At 38.7% G+C, this 13,591-nt stretch overlaps 1 protein-coding gene across 6 annotated transcripts in view; it reads left to right on the plus strand.

Annotated features, from left to right (window-relative positions):
• Positions 1-9,737: 9,737 nt before the first annotated feature.
• Positions 9,738-13,591, plus strand: part of LOC137035353 (diacylglycerol kinase beta-like) — a 126,194-nt gene continuing 122,340 nt past the window's right edge. For 3 of the 6 annotated variants that reach the window (XR_010897057.1, XM_067408537.1, XM_067408536.1), the window contains exon 1: positions 9,740-9,988. The gene's annotated coding sequence lies outside the window, so the exon portion shown is untranslated. Of the gene's footprint in view, positions 9,989-13,591 lie in introns of all 6 variants that reach the window. The other 3 variants (XM_067408535.1, XM_067408533.1, XM_067408534.1) reach the window with 3 other exon arrangements.

Genomic DNA, 13,591 nt, shown 5'->3' on the forward strand with positions numbered 1-13,591 from the left:
AAAACATCAGTGTGCAAAAAAAAATGTAAATGACTTGTATTTTCCAATGTCGACTCATCTCTAGCCTTTACTGTCAATTTTAATTTAATGCTTTAATTGCTGAATAAAAAAAAATAATTTCTTTAAAAAAAAATCTTACTGACTCCAAAATTTTTGACCGGTGGTGTAGGTGTTTCTAGAACTGATTAAATTTCAAAACACTGCTTCATGAAGCTTCGGAGCTTTACGAATCGAATCAGTGATTCGGAGCACCAAAGTCACATGATTTCAGCAGGTTTGATACGTGATCCGAATCACTGATTTGACACAAAAGATTCATAGCGCTCCGAAGCAGTGTTTTTAAATCAGCCATCACTAGATATTGTTGAAAGTCATTATTTAGTTTTTTTGGCACGGCAAAAATATTCTCGTCGCTTTATAATATTAATATTGAACCACTGTACTCACATTAACTGATTTAACTATGTTTTTAGTACCTTTATGGATCTTGAGAGAGGAAATACCATTGCTTGCAATGCAGGCCTCAATAAGCCATCGGATTTCATCAAAGATATCTTAATTTATGTTCCAAAGATGAACAAAGGTCTTACGGGTGTAGAACGACATGAGGGTCGATTTGGGTTTGATTTGGGTGAACTAACCTGTGGCGACCAGGGCGGGCGAGAGCCGTGAGGGAACGGCGCGAGGCCGGTGACGATAACAAGCATCACCTGGGAGGCGCACCGGCCTTGAGTCTCTCACGGAGGAGCTCCGGGAGCATAAAGGAGGAGCGACGACCGTGGAGGACGAGAGAGGACCAGGCCTGGACTTTATTTTATGAATGTAACACAGTTCGTAAATGTGGGAAGAAGGAGGCGGGAACCGGCGAACATTCAACGTAACTTTTAATTCAAAATAAACATAGAACAAAACGAAAGTAATGCCGGCAGACGCTCGCGGACGTCTGCCGGCCACACAAACATAATAAAACATAAAATAAAGTCCAGGCCTGGTCCTCTCTCGTCCTCCACGGTAGTCGCTCCTCCGTTTATGCTCCCGGAGCTCCTCCGTGAGAGACTCAAGGCCGGTGCGCCTCCCAGGTGATGCTTGTTATCACTTGCGTCACCGGCCTCGCGCCGTTCACTCACGGCTTTCGCCCGCCCTGGTCGCCACATAACCCTTTAAAGATTTGTTATTATGTGATCTCTCTTTATGTTTCCTCAAAAAAGCGATCATTAAAAGTTTTTAAAGTTTGGTGCATTAAAAATTGTCAGTATATAAGGACTTTTGCAATCTGTTTTCCTCCTTTTTTTTCTATTGTTATACCTCCCATAACATACCAGGCTGAGGAATTAGGATTTGCATGCATGTCTTACAATTCACACTCCTCCTACACACTCTCACACACTCATAGTACTGATATAGGTCTATACAGTATGTTGCTCTAAAATTTTGACATACATTTTGTTTTGCAAAGTTTGCTGCTTCTGTATATGTAGATTATTTATTCATGTTTCTGTGGTATACTGGAAAACAATGATAAGCATTTCATACGTTTTAAAGGCTTGTATTGGCAAAAACATTCAATATTATGCTAAGAGTCAATATTTACAGTTTTGACCGTTCTTCTTCATAACCTCTGCAGTTCACTCTGGCATGCTGGATGGATATCAGCATCTGGGGCAAATCCTGACTGATGGCTGAGTTTATCACAATTTGTGGACTTCTGCTTGTCCACTTGCCTTTTGAGGAATGACCACAGGTTCTCTATGACATTAAGATCCAGGGAGCTGCCTGTCCAAAATTTCAATGTAATGATCTCCAAGCCACTTCATTATCACTCTTGCCTTGTGGCATGGTGCTCCATCATGCTGGAAAATGCACGGATCATCACCAAATTTGTCCTGGATTGTTGGCAGAAGTTGCTCTTGCAAGACATTTTGATACCATTCTTTATTCATGGCAAGAACTGTGAGAGGGCCCACTCCCTTGGATGAAAAGCAACACCACACATAGATTGTCTCAGGATACTTAACTGTTGGTACGACACAGGACTCATGTTAGCATTCACATTTTCTTCTACAGACATTTGATTTTACAGATGTCCCAAATAGTAAGGGGGCTTCTTCAGAGAAAATAACTTTGCACAAGTCTTTTGCTGTTCAATCCTTGTACGTCCTGCAAAATATCAGTCTGGCTTTGATGTTTTTCTTGGAAAGAAGTGGCTTCTTTGCTGCCCTTCTTGACACCAGGCCATTATCCAAAAGTCTTCGCCTCACCTCAGGATGCATCATTAAAGAAATCATCTAGCTAGTCATGAAACCGAAACCGTATCGGCGCTAATTTGTCATTCACCCACGTTGGTTAATGTCATGCAGGTGGTGGAGTAATAACTTCTTTTAATTAATCCGTTTGAGATCAAATTAATGGCTGATTATTCCGATTATTAATTCTCATTTTTCTCAGTTATATTGCTTTATTTACAGATTCAATCATAGGCTCCTTCTTACATACTAGAGCACGTATGCACATGCACACTCTTCAAAAATGGCACTTTAAATCTCTTGACAAACTAAAAGTGACATTTGTATATATTTGAAATAAACAATATAGATTGTACTGAATGTCAGCTTGCTTGTTTTGCTCAAGATAGGGATTTATTAAGTCCACATGTCATGCAAAAAAGAAACTATGCTTCTAACTACAGCTCGAAGGCTGTAGTTTCAACAAGTGGTATAGTCTATGTGATACGAAGGTATAAACCGTATACCCACTAGGAAAAGTCAAGGATTTCCATATACCCACTTAAAAAAAGCATGAGGATATGTAACCATCCAGTAAATCACAATAAGCTTTGTGCTTTGTTGATTTTGACATAAAACAAAGTCTCATATTTCTGCCCATTATACTAGGAAGCACTGGAAGCACATGTGAACTGATCCTATCCTCTGCTTTGATACCAGTTACAGCATGAAATAAACATGAATGAACATCTGAAGGTATGTTAAAAGATACAGTACAACTTACCAAAATCCATATCATGTCTTGTGTAATCTCTCAATCATTGTTTAAACTGCGGAAAGACATTAATTAATGAGTTTGTTTCCTCATAAAATCTTTAAGCTAATAAGGTTAAGTGTATTTGGCTTGCTGGCCGCTGTTGAGGGGCTCGAGGAAGCAGCTTCAACTCGAGTTTGGATATACCCCCCAGGGACTAGTGCCTGGAAGAGGAGTACGATAGATGAGATGCCTAAATTATGTGGTGGAGTTGGGGAGGTGGAGGGATATCGAAACAACTGATGCCAGAGCAGGGTGAGTAGCTGCTTATATGCTCTGGATGTAATTGAAAGATTAGGGTTCCTTCCTCATGAGATTATGTTTGAGTTTCACTAATTGAAAGATCAGTTGGGTTCACTCCTCCCAAAATTACGTTGTGAACTTCACTAAAACAGCTTGTAAACACACAAACGTAACATCACATTTACCTCAGAACAAACATATTCAGTGACCATAAACTCGTAGGTCCGTAACTCTAGAGAGGAGCATTTAGCTAAATATATGCACTATATTACATATTAATTATTATGTTTAATGTTCTTCAATAGTTTGAATAAATCTGTCACGTTGACATCAACCCTTTAAATGTTTATATTTCAAAAAACGAATTGGAATAGAAATAATTTTAAATTTAGTAGGCCTATTATAACTTTATTATTATTATAAAAAAATCCTTAAGTTTAATTTAAGTTTGTATATACAAATCAGTTTTAAATTGTAACCTTTAATGTGAATGTAGTACCAACTGATTCCTATGTATATTTTACAGCATTAGTTGAGAGATTTTTTTTCTTGAGAAAATTTGCCATGTACTCTACCTGATATACAGTATATCCACATAACTGATATAGTAACAAATTACAAGCTTGTGAATTTAAATGTATAACTATGATGACAGACTGGCAGGAAATGGTGCAAAACAGAAGTCCAAACAAGGTGATATTGTGACATACTGATAAGCCTCATCTTTCCATTATTATTAATAATAGTTGCAACTTGCACTCTTAAATGTGCATTGAAAATTGCCAGCTGATAAAACCTATGCTCCAGGGATCATATTCATAACATCTAAGGCTAAATGTAGACTGTTAACTGATGTTAACTGGCTGAGTTAGATGGTGATTGACACTAAACAGTAGAAAACCAGTCTCTCCAGCTGTAAATGTCATTGGCTGTTAAAGTTTTGTGTGGCTTATAATAAAATGACATGTTGATAACACACACAAGTAGTCTTTCAGAATGCTCTCAATTACATGTAGCCTTGATCAGATGCATACTATATGCATCATGTTGGTTGCTTATGGGGTGTCGCTCTGGGATGGGTGAGTATGAGGCTGTGAGGAAAAAACAACAGTATATTCACTACAAAAAACTAGACTATACCACTGGTTCCAACCACACAACTTTGTGATGCTATGCTGATAATGACGGAACTTGCAACTTTAGTTGGCTAACCATGCTTTTGTAAAACATACCCCAAAATGATAGAGTGATTTTACCCGACTAGTACATCTTCTCACTTTATGTGCTGATGATACCATTGGTGAAATAATGTTAGCTGGTTGTTTTGTGCCAGGACCCAAATTTGGGGTTTTCTGATAAAGAAAATTTTTTGGCCAATGAAGCTTTTTGCAATTATTTAGAATGCATCTGATTCCTCTGAACAATAATCTAGAAGCAATGTCAATCAACACCACAACTGAAGCAGCAGCTTTTCAAAACAAAAAAATGTATGTCACTGCCAGTACTTTTGGCCACAGCTCTACTAGTGCAGTCTGTGTGGTTCATGCGTTGTTGCACAGTAAATGAGGAAAAAAGTGAAGCGAGAGGTTTTTATTCCCGTGGTGCTCTCACTCATGATGAGAATGAGGTGACCGGTCCCAGTGGGCTCTGAGGTTAGGCGTGAAGGACAGCATTTCCGCTCACTGGGGAGAAGGGACAGCCGGAGGGATAAAAATAGCAAGTGGATCCCACCCCCCAGGTTCTCTCTTGTCCTTCTGGACTCTGTGTGAGGATCTCTGTCCCTTTACCCTGCTGTCTTCCACAATGACTCTGTACAGCAGGGTCACACTGTCAGTTTCAACTCAGTGCTGGATTCAGAAGCGAACGCCTGTTTTCTGTCACTGAAGATAGATAGATAGACAGACAGACAGACAGATACATTTATTGACTTTAAGATTATTGACTTGAATTTAAGATTACAAAAAAATTGACAAGTTTTATATATATAAACAGTATCTCACAAAAGTGAGTACACCCCTCACATTTTTGTAAATATTTTATTATATCTTTTAATGTGACAACACTGAAGAAATGACTCTTTGCTACAATGTAAAGTAGTGAGTGTACAGCTTGTATAACAGTGTAAATTTGCTGTCTCCTCAAAATACACAGCCATTAATGTCTAAACCGCTGGCCACAAAAGTGAGTACACCCTTAAGTGAAAATGTCCAAATTGGGCCCAATTAGCCATTTTCTCTCCTCGGTGTCATGTGACTCGTTAGTCTTACAAGGTCTCAGGTGTGAATGGAGAGCAGGTGTGTTACATTTGGTGTTATCACTCTCTCATACTGGTCACTGGAAGTTCTACATGGCACCTCATGGCAAAGAACTCTCTGAGGATCTGAAAAAAAGAATTGTTGCTCTACATAAAGATGGCGTAGGCTATAAGAAGATTGCCAAGACCCTGAAACTGAGCTGCAGCACGGTGGCCAAGACCATAAAGCGGTTTAACAGGACAGGTTCCACTCAGAACAGGCCTCGCCATGGTCGGCCAAAGAAGCTGAGTGCACGTGCTCAGCGCCATATCCAGAGGTATCCCAGTGTTTGGGAAATAGACATATGATTGCTGCCAGCATTGCTGCAGATGTTGAAGGGGTGGGGGGTCAGCCTGTCAGTGCTCAGACCATACGCCACACACTGCATCAAGTTGGTCTGCATGGCTGTCGGCCCAGAAGGAAGCTTTTTCTAAAGATGATGCACAAGAAAGCCCCAAACAGTTTGCTGAAGACAAGCAGACTAAGGACATGGATTACTGGAACCATGTCCTGTGGTCTGATGAGACCAAGATAAACCTATTTGGTTCAGATGGTGTCAAGCGTGTGTGGCAGCAACCAGGTGAGGAGTACAAAGACGAGTGTGTCTTGCCTACAGTCAAGCATGGTGGTAGGAGTGTCATGGTCTAGGGCTGCATGAGTGCTGCCAGCACTGGGGAGCTACAGTTCATTGAGGGAACCATGAATGAGCAGAGCATGATCCCATTCCTTCGGAGACTGGGCCGCAGGGGCAATATTCCAACATGATAACGACCCCAAATACACCTCCAAGATGACCACTGCCTTGCTAAAGAAGCTGATGGTAAAGGTGATGGACTGACCAAGTATGTCTCCAGACCTAAACCCTATTGAGCATCTGTGGGGCATCCTCAAACGAGGTGGAGGAGCGCAAGGTCGATCATGGAGGAGTGGAAGAGGACTCCAGTGGCAACCTGTGAAGCTCTGGTGAACTCCATGCCCAAGAGGGTTAAGACAGTGCTGGAAAATAATGGTGGCCACAGAAAATATTGACACTTTGGGCCCAATTTGGACATTTTCACTTAGGGGTGTACTCACTTTTGTGGCCAGCAGTTTAGAAGCCTGTGTGTGTTGTGTTGAGTTGTTTTGAGGGGACAGCAAATTTACACTGTTATACAGGCTGTACACTGTGTCATTACAAGCTGTGCAAACTGTCATTTCTTCAGTGTTGTCACATGAAAATATATAATAAAATATTTACAAAAAATGTGAGGGGTGTACTCTCTTCTGTGAGATACTGTCTCTCTCTCTCTCTCTCTATATATATATTTATATATATATATATATATATATATATATATATTAGGTGAATATTAGGTTGAGAATATTTAGAATCTATTATGAAGAGCATATGAGGTCTTGTTCATTCATAATCAAATGCTTGTTGGTTCATAAAAATGTTGGCTCATATCTTCAAAAAAAGAGGACAATAAGATCGGGACAGGAAGTGAAAGCATACGCTCTGCTTTCAAAAGACAACGCCTCCATCTCTAACAGAAAAAGGGAAAGTCCCCTCAGAAAGAGAGACAGCACTAGAGAAAGACCGACAGAAAGAACAGACATGTTACATGCAGCCGTGTATAACTATATACATTTTTCTCTCCCTGTTGTATTTTTCTTGCCTTTTCAAACGTATTGTTTGTAGTGTATTTCACCATGTAATTTTACCACACTTTGTGGGTTTTTATGGTACTTCTTGCTGTTGCGCAATTGCAAGAAGCATGTAGATGGTGTGGTTCTTCTCCGTTACCTTCAACACTCTAAACACAGACGTCTCTTCACATTGACACTCCTACACATTTCTATATGCACAAGATGGCCAGCTTACCATTCTAAAGTAATCACCAAAAGTACAGTCTTACCATTTTGTCTCCTTTTTTGTCTATGGTAAAAGTGTGATATTTTTTCTGTCCTTCAGCTGCAGAATATCAACAGGCCGGAGGCTTCAGGGTCAGCTCATGCTTACCACTTACCTAAAAAGGTCTTTTAGAGAAATTCGCGATTGCTCTCTTTTGGGGGGTTGAATGAAAAGTGGATATGGCATACCTAGGTGAAAGTCAGGCCAGACAAAAACAGTCTGCTTTTGATCATAGGAGCAGGGGAGGAGCACTCCCGGGCTATTTCTGTCCCTTTGTCTGCTTCTCAAATTAAGTGATGGAGAGATGGTGCTACAGCTTAATTCCCTATTCAGTTGATAAGCACCGGTCTCATCCCATCGTCCTTTGAGGGACCATATATCATCCTAATGTGACATTGAAAAAGATCCATTGAGTTTCTCACTATTATTCTTAAATCTATGAATGTGCATCAATATTTTTATATATATTGCATGCATATTTTCTCTCTGCTTAGATTAATGTGGGATAAAAGCTTTGTGATTCTCTTTTCCAACTAATATAGTATTATTAGTTATATTATACACTGTAAAAAAATATTTTTTTTAACAGTGTAATAAACTTTTTTTATTGCTTTGCGTTGTTTGTGTTATGTTCTTACAGGAAGTCCAATGGCTTAACCATTTTCTTTTAGGAGTTAGTGGGCTTTGGTTATTTTAGCACCATAAACCATGTTTTGCTCTTTCTAGTCGATTGGTGGGAGGGACATTCCGACCTCAAAACCAACAGACAAACTAAGAGCCTCAAAACTCATTATGATTTCATAGGGTCTTTTTTGAATAGTCTGCAGTCATCCTCTGATTTCAGTAAGCATCATGAGATGTTTAGTGCTGCATTGTGATTTCATTCTGTTTACGATGAATGGGTCTGAATGTATTGGGACGGTATTGTGACCACCAGCCACATGACGACATGTGCCCACCTAAAGGTTACAGTGGTACATAATTCTAGCTTTGCGATCTTCTCAAATTACTATAAACTTTTAGCTTGTAGCAGATAATACCAGCATGATGATGATGATATTTTGTGGTTGTATTTGGCTCTACAGAATGAGCAGAGTTATATAGCATGTTATTTATTATAAAAATAGAAAAGAGCAAAACAAGCAGTCTTTCCAGTCATGATTTGAAATAAAACTGTTGTTATTAACACTAGATTGTATCAGAATATTAAATAGGATCCAAGCAAACTGGGTTCTAGTACTGCAGGTGGTCTATCAATATAGCCTACACTGTTATTCAAAAGTTTGGGGTCAGTTTCTAAATGTTTTTAAGTCTCTTAAGCTCCCCAACATTTATTTGATTAAAAATGCAGTTAAAAACAGTAATATTGTGAATTTTATTTTTTATTTTTATTTTTTTATGTAATTTATTCATGTGATGGCAAAGCTGAATTTTCAGCATCATTACTCCAGTCTTCAGTGTCACATGATCCTTCAGAAATCAATTTATTTTAAATATATTTTTTTCTAATATTGTAAATGTGTTCACTGTCACTTTTGATCAATTTAATGCATCCTTTCTGAAAATTAATTGTAATTTCTTTCACAAAAACTGTAGAGTATAAAATAAATAAAGTAGAAAATATATATAAAATGTATTTAAAAAAATAAATGACTCCGTAAAGACTAATTTAATGGCCTTTAAAGCTATTTTACATCCACATTTTAAAGATCATGATTCAGGATTCTTTATTATTCAGTTGTCTTTTATGTCCAAAAAGGCTTTATAGCAGAAATGATTTCAGACTCTGTGGTAACAATTTACAATAAGGTCTCATTTGTTAACATTAGTTAATGTATTAACTAACAATGAGCAGTACAGTTGTTACAGTATTTATTCATCTTTGTTAATGTTAGTTAATTAGAATACAGTTGTTAGTTTACAGTGCATTAATGTTAACAAATACACCTTTTGATTTTTAATAATGTATTAGTAAATGTTGAAAGATTAATAAATGCTGTAGATTTATTGTTAATTCTCAGTTCGTGTTAACCAATGAAACCTTATTGTAAAGTGTTACCTATATAGCACGTTTTGTAAAAGACAGTAGAGGGTCACTAACTGTGGTGGTTAGGGTTGTTCGCAAGGGGGAGGGCTGGTCCTATGAGAAGCAGTTTGATATTGCACTGTTGATGAGAGAGTGTGTGCAGAGTGAGAGAGCGAGAGAGAAACAGAGCGACAGCAGAGTACTCTGTAAACAGGCTGTCAGAGAAGAAAGTGCAGGGACATTTTCATCCGCTACAGCCAAAGGAGTGCGTTGCATGCAACACTGAAGGATAATCACAAGAGGCAGAGAGAGAGAGAGAGGGAGAGGAAGAGAGAAGGTTTAATTAATTCATGCAGGAGGGGAGGGATGTTTCTGCCGCTGACTGAGCTGGTTCCAGCACTGCCTGAGCTCTGCTGCATTTTGTTTGTGAGCCCGTCTGTGCTCTCACTCAGATCAGGCAGGATTTGATGGACACCATCACCTGAACAAGCAGAGGTAGGGTATGATTTGTCCTTCTTTGTCTCACGCACATCTGTTCTCTGCTCTCTCATGTGTTTTCTCTGTGCACGTACCGATAAGTGCCGTCTGCCGAGCCAGTGACCCTTGTTTTCCTCTCACGGTGTCTGTTCTCTATGGTTCTGTCAGTCAGCCACGAAAGCCTGCAGATCAGAAAGTGTCACACCAAAATGTGTATGTTTATCAAGGCTTTTTAACTTTAGAGTCTGAAGTAATTGCTGCGCTTTGTGTTTATTTGGGTTTTTGTCTCAGTTGCACCATCCTCATCGGCTCGCAGGAGACGATTATAGGTGTTTCCTGTGCTTTGTAGAGTTCACATGCAGGATGTTGCCTGCTTAGTGCTTTTGTTATGGTCTACATTGCCATAGTTTGTCTGACATGTCAGAGCTGAGCGCAGATAGTGTTTATATTTCACACTCAGCTGAGAGATCAATGCCGTTGGTTGATGGATAGGTGGCTTGTTGATGGATTCTGTTGATACGGAGGGGAAATACAGCTCGACTATTTGACCGGGTTTGTTTGGCATCTTCCGTGATGCCCTGGGGCGGCCCACAGTCAATCAATTTTGATGTGTGTGATGATTCATTCTCTTCACAAACCTGTGCTATCATGTGGTCGGGAGATGCTGGTAAATCTCCAATCAGCTTGCTTAATTAAGGCTCATCATGTAATCACCAAAGGCACTGGGTCTTCATGTCTCAACAGGATCTCTGAAGCAGGAACAGCTTGAGAAGTATGTGTGTGTGTGTGTGTGTGTGTGTGTGTGTGTGTGTGTGTGTGTGTGTGTGTGTGTGTTTTCATGGGTAGAAGCTTTGAGCTTTTTCGCTATAGCTGCTTGAGGACGCGATTCATGTTTTCAGTCCTCGGAGAGCGCAAGCCAAATGTTTGTGTGCATGTTTGCAATGTTTTGCTCAGTAATTAGACATGCTCTCAGTCATTATAAAAAGACACACTGAGTAGAAATATAAAGAAAGAGAAAAGATTGCTCATGACACACTATCCAAGGTCAAAAAGAGCAGTCAGCCACGGAATATCTTAATGGAGTTCTTGATAAAGGAGAGCCTGAATAAACATCACACTGTTTTCTTTGGCTTGTCTCTCATCTTTACTATGCCGATCTTGATGAATATGTTTCTGTCTGGTAGAGAAGCACAGTGTTTTATCCTGGTGTCTTCACTTGAAGTACACATTACGAAAGACACACTGAACATCTGTGTTAGTGGGAAACTTTTTAAAATAAATAGAACGGGAGCTTGCATGTTGTTTTATTTAGAACAATTGTTAGCACATTTTACAATATAGTGCTTTCAGTACCTTAGTGTTTTTCCTCCTCCTTCTTTCCAAGTAGGTACTTCACGTTAATGTCATTTACTTTATCGTTCCTGAAAAAACAACAATAATAATAATACGAAGAATTGCAGAATATTAATTTTATTCAATATAAGCTGGATATATTGGTCGTTTTGTTAGTGCTCCGTTGTTGATGTTCAGTTACGTTAACAGACATTCAGACTGGATTTAAGGGCAGTAGGTTTCCCTTAGCTGGGAATCAGAGCAGGTCTTGCCTGGCTTTTCCATGTCATTGCATTGCAATTTCGAACCAAACCCTCCTGTTGCCATGACATCCAACCCCTCTGTAAATACTCCCAGGATTTTTTGAGTATGTAGGCCCTGGGAGAAAAGAGAGAGGGGGGTGGGGGGTGATTGCTCATGTTTTTTCAGCTCAGAGAGTCACTTAAGGAATGGTAAAAAGCTACATTTATTCTCTATTCTATGTTCTTCTTCAAAAAAAAGAAAAAAAAGGTCAACCTGCTTGGATATTCAAGAGTGGTGAAGCATGTAGAGACATAGTTGAATGTTGCATTATACCATTTTGAGAAATAGAGAATATTTTTTCCTATTTATGAGAGTGTTCAGTAAAAGAAAGCAGTGTTTTGCAAAGAAACTGTTTACATAGATTTTCTTATTTGGTGCAACCACAAAGAACCTTGCATGCCTAAATAAGGGGAAAGTTGTGTTTTGAGATTTATTATTAAATGCATGCCCATTTAGCATTGCTTAATTTCAACAGTGCGTGTCAAATTCTCTTTCCTTGTACTCTTTCATCAGCCATTATATTGTTCTGGACCATTAAGGATATTATGCAAAATCTCAGTTCAGTCACATACTTTACTAATGCAATAAAGTGGTAAATGCAGCTGTAAGTATTTAATATTTATGAACATTGTAAAGAATTGCTTTGTGGTAACTTGGACTTAAAGACTCATTGAGTTGTGTTTGACTTGAGAAAAGAAAACTCTAAAAGGCATGTAATATAAATGCATCAGTAATATTTACTTCATAGACAGGAGTTACTGTAAATGCTCCTGTCTGCTCTTTAGGCCTGGACATGCTACACTGATTCTGCTTCTGTGAAATCAATAGGAAAAAAATTATCTTTACCCAGACAGCAATGCCCGAACAGACCCAGAACATGATCCATACCTAAATGCCCTCAGTGCATCTAGCAATCAGATGATATTTCTACTTAAGTTGTATGTTCTAGCGTGTATGAGATGCTTAGCTCTTTTTTCTTCTTTATTTCTTTTTAAATTTGAATAAAATAAAAAATAAAAGACTTTCAAATTACATGAGCCAATATGTTATTCACAATAGAACATAGATAACAGAACAAATCTCATGGTCATGGTCTTCGGGCCCTCAGACAACACTGCATCACTCATCGGCATGATTGTGTCAATGACATCACTAAATGGGCCCAGGAATACTTCCAGAAACCACTGTCGGTAAACACAATCCGCTGTGCCATCTGCAGATGCCAACTAAAGCTCTATCATGCAAAAAGGAAGCCATATGTGATCGTGGTCCAGAAGCTCTGTCATGTCCTGTGAGCCAAGGCTCATTTAAAATGGACTTTTTCAAAGTGGAAAAGTGTTCTATGTTAGACGAGTCCAAATTTGACATTCTTGCTGGAAATCATGGACGCCATGTCCCTCGGGCTAAAGAGGAGGGAGACCTTTATTATTCATTTTATTCAAATTTAAAAAACGTCCCATCATTGTCAGAGAAAGTGCTATATCATGCCAATATAATGATTTTTGGATAAAATGTGTATGAATGTATGTATTGTTAACTAAAACTATTAAAAATAATTTTATCGTTAAGCTAACAGCTGAAATAAAATAAAAACTATTAGATGAGAACTTCAGAAAATTAAACTTGGCAACTGAGATAAATTAATATTACAAATAGTAATAAGTACAAATACTGTATTTTATTAATTAATATGTGGTATTAAAAACTAAATGTGTAAGAATTAGACATGAAATGGAACACTGGTTTTAAAATAGTTTAACATGGCATACACACATGTGAAAAAGAAATTACACTCTAGGCCAAAATGCAGAGGGGTGATGATTTGGGTTTGTTTTGCAGCCACGGGATCTGGGCACCTTACAGTCACTGAGTCGACCATGAACATGAACTGTATTCCAAAGTATCTAGAGTCAAATGTGAGGCCATCTGTCCGATAGCTAAAGCTTGGCTGACATTAAGCCATGCAACCAGACAATGATCCCAAGC

Source organism: Chanodichthys erythropterus, chromosome 14 (assembly GCF_024489055.1).
Source record: "Chanodichthys erythropterus isolate Z2021 chromosome 14, ASM2448905v1, whole genome shotgun sequence".
Classification (NCBI taxonomy): Eukaryota; Metazoa; Chordata; class Actinopteri; order Cypriniformes; family Xenocyprididae; genus Chanodichthys; species Chanodichthys erythropterus.